At 36.3% G+C, this 9037-nt stretch overlaps 1 protein-coding gene across 1 annotated transcript in view; it reads right to left on the bottom strand.

Moving 5' to 3' along the window:
- SCRG1 (stimulator of chondrogenesis 1) overlaps window positions 1–6231 on the bottom strand; it is a 30871-nt gene extending 24640 nt beyond the window's left edge. Inside the window, exon 1 of the mRNA XM_036075531.2 lies at window positions 6069–6231. The gene's annotated coding sequence lies outside the window, so the exon portion shown is untranslated. The remainder of the gene's footprint in view (window positions 1–6068) is intronic.
- Window positions 6232–9037: the final 2806 nt, after the last annotated feature.

The raw sequence follows: 9037 nt of genomic DNA on the forward strand, positions 1-9037 counted from the left end.
TCAAAGAATAGCACTGATGTAGGACTCACTGATAAAGTGATTAAGTAATTATGTGTGAGAGAGAAAAACAGGAGCAAGCTGGTTTAATTTGGTTCAATGTAACAGACATTTTTTATTATTTCCTTTATGCCAGGCACTGTCCTAAGTACCAGCAGTGCAAAGGAATTAAGAAAAATATTAATAACTAAACCTATTCTCTTCCAATCACTCCAGTTACTTCAATTAAAGCTAAAGTCATTGTGGTGGCCTCCATATGCAATCTGGCTTCCTGTTATCCCTCTCTGAAATTATCTACTCTTCCCCTTGTTCTTTCTGTTCTAGCTAATCCTCAAAAATACTAGACACATTCTTGCCTTAGGGCCTTGGTACTGGTTAATTCCTCTGCTTGGAAAGCTCTTCCAACAGATTAACTGCATGTCTACCTCCCTCACCCTCTTCAAGTTTTTGTTCACTTTGTTCCTAAGATCTATTCTACTTAAAACTGTATCTCCCCTCACATATTCTCAATCTGCCTTAGTTGCTCTACTTTTCCATGGCATTTATGAACCTCTAAATTGTTAAAAATATTCTTATTATGTCTCCCAGAACTTGAATGTAAGCTCCAGGAAGGCAGGGTTTTATCTCATGTGTATCTCAAGCACCTCAAACAATGCCTGGCATGTTAGTGAAAGAATAAATAATATACCCTAATGTCTAGATGCTTATATATAGTCAGGGAAGGAGGAGTTTCTCAGATTGCTAAACTCAATATCGAGTTGCAGGGAACAATTATTATGGGAAGATGGTAGTGAGCTGTCAAATTCTTAAATTTGGATATCATCAAGTACTATTGTTTTGATTAAATTGTATTGTATTTTTTTCTAAATAGTCTGACTTTAAAATGAACTTCCCAATTTCTATTTTGTTTTCCTTTTTTTATCAAAACTATCATTTATTCTAGTCAGCTCATACCTGTCTTAAAAATATATATTTATAGGGGCACCTGGGTGGCTCAGTCGGTTAAGCATCTGATTTGATTTCATCTCAGGTCATGATGTCAGGGTGATGAGATTGAGCCCTGGGTTGGGCTCTGCACTCACTGGGGAGTCTGCTTGAGATTCTCTCTCTCACTCTCTCTCGCTCTCTAAAATAAATAAATCTTAAAATGTGTATGTGTGTGTGTGTGTGTGTGTGTGTGTGTGTGCTTTTATCAGAAGATTCAACAATAACAAAGACCCCTCCCCTTTTCTCTAACCTCCCTTACCAGATTACTCTCTATCAAAAAACTGGGTGTAGGGAGAGGGGTGGAGAGAGAGTTTTAAATTTTTTGTAACCTTTTTACCAATTGTGTTTGAAGAATTTTTCTATTATATTAGTCATTAGCATTTTTCATATATTTTACAGTTTGTGTCACCATAGGTTTTTTTTTTTACTATGCAATCATGTTGTTCTTATTTTTAGTAATTAGCTTAATTTTGTCTAATTCTTGTGGCTTTTGGAAAGTTGTGCATTTACTAAGCTCAGGCTCTTATTACCCCTTATATTTTTCCTGCATATAAGTGTAGTTTGTTTGTGAGCTCATTTCATGATTGTTAACTGCTTAAGCTTTCTTTCGATTAGATGGTTCTAATTATAGCCAGAAACCTGATTGGGTTTTTTTTTAAAAAAATACTTTAAAAAAAAAGTAATAATACTCAGTGTAAAACACGGAAAATACAGAAAAGAATAGATAGAATAAAATACAACTAGAGTTTCCATGTAGAGATAAGGTTGTTAGCATTTTGGTATATCTCTTTTTGGTATGCATAGGTGAGGGTATTAAGGAGAAATTGAGATGGTCAGGGACAGAACACTGGAAAACTAACATTTGTAGACTGGGTGGAAGAAAAGTCAGAGAAAGATGTTATACCAGTGAAAGGTATTGAGAAGGAAGTACAGGGTCATAAGATAATGAGAAAAGGGGAAAAGTGTAAATGGGTGGAAAGCTGAGGACAAACTCATCACAAAGATCGGTATTAACTGAGGTATATTCTTCAGAGTGTCTCCACTACACCCTCCTACATTAAAGCAGATAAATTCAAAACCCATATATTACCACTCCCTGACTTCTTTTACAGTCCTGTGTCTCTGATTATATACATGATATTGACACTCAGATGATATTTAATATTGCTAAAATATAATTGTCAGATAAAATACAGGATACTCAGTTAAATTTGAATTTCAGATAAACAATAAATAATTTATAATATAAATATGTCCTAAATATTACATAGTTTCTATCTCTTGAGTTAATTTTCATAATTTATATTTTGTTAGAAAATAGCTCATCTGACCCATTTAAAAATATATTGCAATAAATATATAGAGAGTATTTCCTTATAATTAAATAGAAATCTTTCTTCCTCCATTAGGATTTTCATATATGCTGCCTCTCTAGAAAGAATGCTCTTTACTTGCCTGGCTTATTCTTGGCTTTCAGTTCTCAATTTAAATGTCATTTTTTCAAAGGCTTTCTCTGACCATCCAACCTAAAGTAGTTTCAACTTGATTCTTTCATAGTGCCTTCTTTTTTCTAATGATATTTATCACATTTTAAATTATATATTTATGAATTTACTCATTTTATGTTTATCATTCCCTTAAGATAGAAACCTCCATGAAGGCAGTCTATTTTGTTCACCACCACATACCCCCGTGGCTAATACAATGCATGGCCCCTATGTGTAGTATTACATGAATGATTCTCTGAAAACACTTTTTTTTTTTTAATCCTGGGGAAGAGGCTGCAGTGGTTTCATGGTATCTAAAAGATGGTGAACTTCCTAAGGCTAATCCTAAGGCCTTCCTTCCACTTCCCCTCCACATCTATCATTCACTATAGCTCAACTAGTAGAAAGACCAGTCATCTCTTCAATCCTGCACATATGTCTTTGCCTTATTGTTCCCTCTCCCCTCTTCCCTTTATGTTAATTTCTGACCAAACCATCTATTGAGGATGAACCTCAAACTCATCTCTTCTAAGAAGCCTTCCCAGATCTAGCCCATACTGCTCTAATAGCTCCCTTGTTCTATGTGCCTATAGCACTCATGTGTAATCCATTCTTTAAGAACTGTGAATTTGACTAAATAATGCCTTGTCATTGTCAACATTTTTCATAAGACAGTTAACAATAGAGAATATGGCTACAGTTGGGAGTGGGAAATTCACTGAAAGGCATTTGGCCATTGAGTAAATTGGTCATTCTGTGTATTTACCTAGAACCAGGAAGGAAGATATGGAAACATCATAAAGGGTCTTATAGAACATGACTAAGAGTTGGATTTTATTTAAGATATTATGAAACCATTGGAAGATTTTGATAGAATAGTAACGTGATCTGATTTATGCCTTAAAAAATAATCCCTGACTGCTTTACAAAGATGTGTTGTGGTGGGACAAAATTGGAAGAAGAAAAAGGCTATTGGTGACAGTTGATGGAAGATAAGAGGCAAGAGGGAGAGAATCAAGGATGACTCTTAGGTTTTTGACATGAGTAATATTGACATTTTTTGAGCTGAGGAAGAATTAGATGGGGTCAATTTGGGGAAAATTTAAGAGTAAATTTTCAGACAAGTTAAGTTTGAGATGCCTACTAGACATCCAAGTTAAGATCTTGAGTAGACGGTATGTGTCTGAAGGTTAGGGCTAGAAATAAAAATTTGAGAATCATCAGGATGTTTATTGATCATATTTATAGCTATGGGACTGGCAAGGTAGTGAGTATAGATGAAGAAGAGAAGAGACGAAAGACTGAGACCTGGGGCAAGCCAATATTCAGAGGATTGGAAGAGGAGATGCCAGCATCATGAAGGCAAGGACTATAACTTCTACTTCTTTTGCATCTCTCAGAGTGCCTGCTTCAATACTGGGCTCACAGTAAATGTTCCAAAAACATTCACTGAAGGAATGAACAAATAAATTGCTGGAAAAGTTGCCATACCATGCACCTCTTCTGAATATGTCCATGCCAGAGCACAAAATAGTGCTTCTGTCAGTCTCAGTCACATACTAGGATGGAAATTTCCACACCTGGCAAGCACCTACTGGTAGTTTTTTTTTTAACACTTAATAAATTACATGTTTGAACTGAAGTTTTCTCTTCTTCTTTTACTTGAGTGCAGATAAATAGATTTAACTTTTATTTAGCAAGTGGGAAAATGTCTCAACCAGTATGTTCCAATGTGATACATTGATTATTTTTTTCATTAGAAGACACCAACCTTAATCCTTGGCAATCCATCAAGACCATATATTTTCAAGTGCCAACAAGAGTGAGATGACTTTGGCAAATTTGAAGCAAAATGCTCTATTTTTTTTTCTATTTCACTTAAAATTCCTCCTGGAGTACATCCAAATTACAAAAGAAAACAAAGCTAAAAACTGAATACCTAAAGGAATAAGCAAGAGATCCTTAGATAGTTATCTCTTGGTTTTTTTTAATTCAAATTTATGTAATTTATATTGTTCCTAACACTGTATGATACCATTCACATCCCAATAGTGGCATAATTTTTAAAGGATCAATGCAGAGGATATAGAATCATGGGCAAGGTATTTCCAATTAAGCAACAAATCATGGCCACCATCATAAAATAGGGAATTGCAAATTTTGATTATGTGAGGGTATTTGCCATCAGAAGGCTTTTGAATGGTTGAGTTGAATGAAGACTTAAAAAGAAAAATTATCCCATTTAATGGCCAAAACTAACAGGGCTATGCAGTTTAAGTGTTCAGAGATTTATGGTGCAGTGTTCATACAGGCAGCTGAGGTCAATTCTGGGAACTGGTATTAAGAGCAATGGAATGAAACAGAGTTGATGAATTCGACATAAAGGGCAGTCCCTTTTCAGATTTCTTTCAAAACACAGCAAGAGAGAAGCAAAGGCTGCAAAAACAAATGAAAATTCCAGCCCAGAACCTGACATTTAAAATATCAAAAATTATAGCTGGAAAAGATTAAAATTGCCATCTAGCCCATGATGTTTCCCATTCATCTTTCTTGGATGATGGAAAAAAACAAAAAAACAAAAAAAACCTGTCATTTCAAAAAATCTCTCTTTCTTATTAACTGTGTTAGAAGAGGTTTGTGATAGAATGCGCCCTGAAGTAGAATGTGTATGTTACAGAGAGGTGGTATGAGAAAGTGGATAAGCCTTTCAAACATCATTAAACCAGACACAATCAGCCCAAGTACCCAAGAGACCTTCATCAGTGGAAACATGAAGTTCACATCCTTCCTGAAAGTAATCTTCCTTCAGAGAACGCATTCGGAGAATGCTGTCAGATGATATTAATGTTCAGTCTTGCATCATTCTACTTGTTTTGCTGGCTATAATAAATCATCATCCCTGGAGAAAAGGACCAGCATTTGGGAGAGCTTTTCACAGCTTGCATAACTAAGTTAAGGAATTTTAAAGAGGAATTTTTATAAGCCTGAAAGGGAAAAAGTGTTCCCTTTATCTTAGCAGTACAGACACTGTAGTGTGTTCTATGGTGGGGACACCAAGGATGAATTCAGTGAATTCCCTCTTTGTATCACACATTTATACCAGTTCCTTTTTAGGAATTAGGATTTTAAAAGCAAAACAAACAAACAAACAAACAAAAACCAAAAACATTTCCTTTCTTAGACATTGCAGTTAACTTCACATAGAGTAGGTAATATGGGTACTGCATTAAAAGACTAACCTTATATACTTCATTATTCTCATATGATTCCGAGATGTGGAATAATAAGGTCCTGTTACATGGTCCTGTTACAGATTCAGAGTGGACATGGGCATTAATCAGGAATCACAGTGAGGGACTGTCTCTTTTTAAAACTATGATTAAGTGACTCTCCCAGTTAAGGAATGTATATTTTCTAGTGCCTTTTAATCTGGTTATTTTCTTTTATCCTAGGAAGCATTATCTTTTTCAAAGTATATCCATCCCTTTCTCTCTTTCTCTTCTGATTCAACACATAAATACATCTCTGCTCTAATCTGTAGTAATAATTTGTAGTAGAATAAGTGATACAAAATGATATTTAAGAAAAAATACATACCCTTTCTTCTCCGTTCCTTTTGGTCTTCTTGGCGGAGGAATCTTCTTAAATGCTCCAATTCACTGGGTGAGTTTGGGCAAAAGGAGAAAAAAGGAGGTGCTAGAAGGAGGTTCTTTACAAATAAACCTTTGTCTGCCTTGTCTCTTGCCTGGGATTGACAGACTCACTGCTCCAGCCAGGACTGGGGGAGGAGGGGAGTGGAAGAGAGACAGAGCTGAAAGAACTGCCTCCCCTGGATTCTTCCAAACCAGGCGAGGAAGAACTGAACAGCTTCTTTACAGAGGGAAATAACTAGTCTATACAAGAACCTCAGGGAGGCAGACTCTTGGAGCAATAAAATGTAAGACCTGAGGGATTTAAAAAGAACACAGAGTAATTTCAACCTTAGAAGAAGTGTGTGTGTGTATGTGTGTGTGTGTGAGAGAGAGAGACAGACAGAGACAGAGATAGAGAGAGACAGAGAGATAGATGGGAACAGAGAGAGCAGAAAGAGAAGGAGAGAAGGAGGAGGAGAAATGGCTAATGTGATTTAGGCAAATAGCTGAGCACCTCTTCCCCTTTCACAGTTTCTTTGTGTTTTTTCACTAAGTTTTCCTCACCATCTAGATCTCTTATTATAATATTTTGGTTGAATATATGTTCAAAGTCTCCAAATCCTCACCCAACAAGTCATTACCAGTCAATGGAAAGTAAAAAATAAAATGACTAAAAAAGAAATCTGTGTCTCAAATAAAGGAATTTTACTCTGTTTTGAGCAAACGGCACTGGAATTGTAGCATCTGTTAACTATCTTTTAATTGTTGGTTAATTTTAAAAATTCAATTTGGAGTAATGTTGCAGGAGTTGGAAAAATTAGAATACGGATTATCTAAGACAGAGAATGGAGGGAAGAGCATTCTAGGTTGTATAAAGGAAGGCAGGAAGGTGAAGGAGAGGGTAACAACTCTGAGGATCACAAGTAGTTTCATGTAGCTGGATCTAGGGATGGCAGGGGATAAAATTAGAGGACTAGAAAGAAGCAAGTTGATGAAGTACCTCATATGCTACATTGAAAATTTTGGATTTTACCCTAAAAGTGAATGGAAAGATGATGAAAAGTATTAAAAAGGATGAAGCCCCTGACTGCGGTGTGAAAGAAGAAAGCTAAGGACAGAAGAGGGGCCCTTGCAGTAACCCAGAAGAGAAGATAGGAAGCAAAGCTGAAAAGATTTGGTGACCAATTAGGTTTTTATGTTTAGGGTAGAAGTAGTTGAAAGAAGGGGAGGAGACTTTATTAACTTTCAGGAGCCATGAATGGATAATGCATTATCCATCTAGGAAAAAGAATACAAAAGGAAGAGCAGTTTTGGTGGAGCAGGAAAGGGAGATAGAAATGAGTTAGTTTATTTATTTTTTTATTGAGTTTGAAGTTTTTTTTTCACTTTAATTCCAGTATAGTTAGCATAAAATGTTATAGTTTTTTCAGGTGTACAATATAGTAATTCAACAATTCCATACATCTCCCAGTGCTCATCATGACAAGTACACTCCTTAATCCCCATCTTCTATTCCCCCCCCACACCCACCTCCCCTCTGGGAACCATCACTTTGTTCTCTATAGTTAAGAATTTGTTTCTTGGTTTGTCTCTCTCTCTCTTTTTTCCTTTGGTTATTTGTTTTGTTTCTTAAATTCCACGTATGAATGAAATCATATGGTATTTGTTTTTCTCTGACCAACTTATTTCACTTAGCATTATACTCTCACCGTCCATCCACAATGTTGCAAACTGCAAGATTTCATTCTTTTTATGGCTGAATAATGTTCCATTGCATATATATCTATGCCACGTCTTCTTTATCCATTCATCAATTGATGGACATTTGGGCTGCTTCCATATCTTGGCTATTGTAAATAATGCTGCTGTAAAGATAGGGGTGCATATATCTCTCTGAATTAACATTTTTGTATTTTGGGGGTAAATACCCAGTAGTGCAATTACTGGATCATAGAGTAGTTCTATTTTTAACTTTATTTTTTTTTAAAGATTTTCTTTATTTATTCATGAGAGACAGACAGAGAGAGAAGGAAGCAGAGGGAGAAACAGGATCCCCACAAAGCAGGGAGCCCAATGCAGGACTCTATCCCAGGACCTGGAGATCATGACCTGAGCTGAAGGCAGACGCTTAACCAACTGAGCCACCCAGGCACCCCTATTTTTAATTTTATGAGGAAATTCCTTACTGTTTTCCACAGGGACTGCACCAGTTTGCATTTCCACCAACGGTGCAAGGGGGTTCCTTTTTCTCCACATCCTTGCCAGCACCCATTGTTTCCTCTGTTTGGGATTTTAGCCATTCTAACAGGTGTAAGAAGATACCTCACTGTGGTTTTGATTTGCATTTTCCTGATGATGAGTGATGTTGAGCATCTTTTTTTAAATATTTTACTTATTGATTTGAGAGAGAGAGAGCACAAGCAGGGGGAGCAGCAGGCAGAGGGAGAAGCAGGTTCCCAGTACCCTGGGATCATGACCTAAGCCAAAGTCGGATGCCCAACCAACTGAGCCACCCAGGCATCCCTACTGAGCATCTTTTCATGTGTTTGTTGGCCAGCTAGATGTCTTCTTGGAGAAATGTCTGTTCATGTCTTCTGCCCATTTTTAAATTGGATTATTTAGGTTTGGGGTGTTGAGTTGTATAAGTTCTTTACATTTTTTGAATACTAACCCTTTATTGGATATGTCATTTGCAAATATCTTCTCCCACTTAGTAGGTTGCCATTTAGTTTTGTTGATTATTTCCTTCACTGCGCAGAGGCTTTTTATTTTGATGTAGTCTCAATAGTTTATTTTTGCTTTTATTTCACTTGCCTCAGTAGACGTGTCTAGAAACATGTTGCTATGGCCAATGTCAGAGAAATTACTGTCTGTGTTCTCTTCTATGATTTTTACGGTTTCAAGTCTCACATTTAGGTCTTTAATCCATTTTGA

Source organism: Halichoerus grypus, chromosome 3 (assembly GCF_964656455.1).
Source record: "Halichoerus grypus chromosome 3, mHalGry1.hap1.1, whole genome shotgun sequence".
Lineage (NCBI taxonomy): Eukaryota > Metazoa > Chordata > Mammalia > Carnivora > Phocidae > Halichoerus > Halichoerus grypus.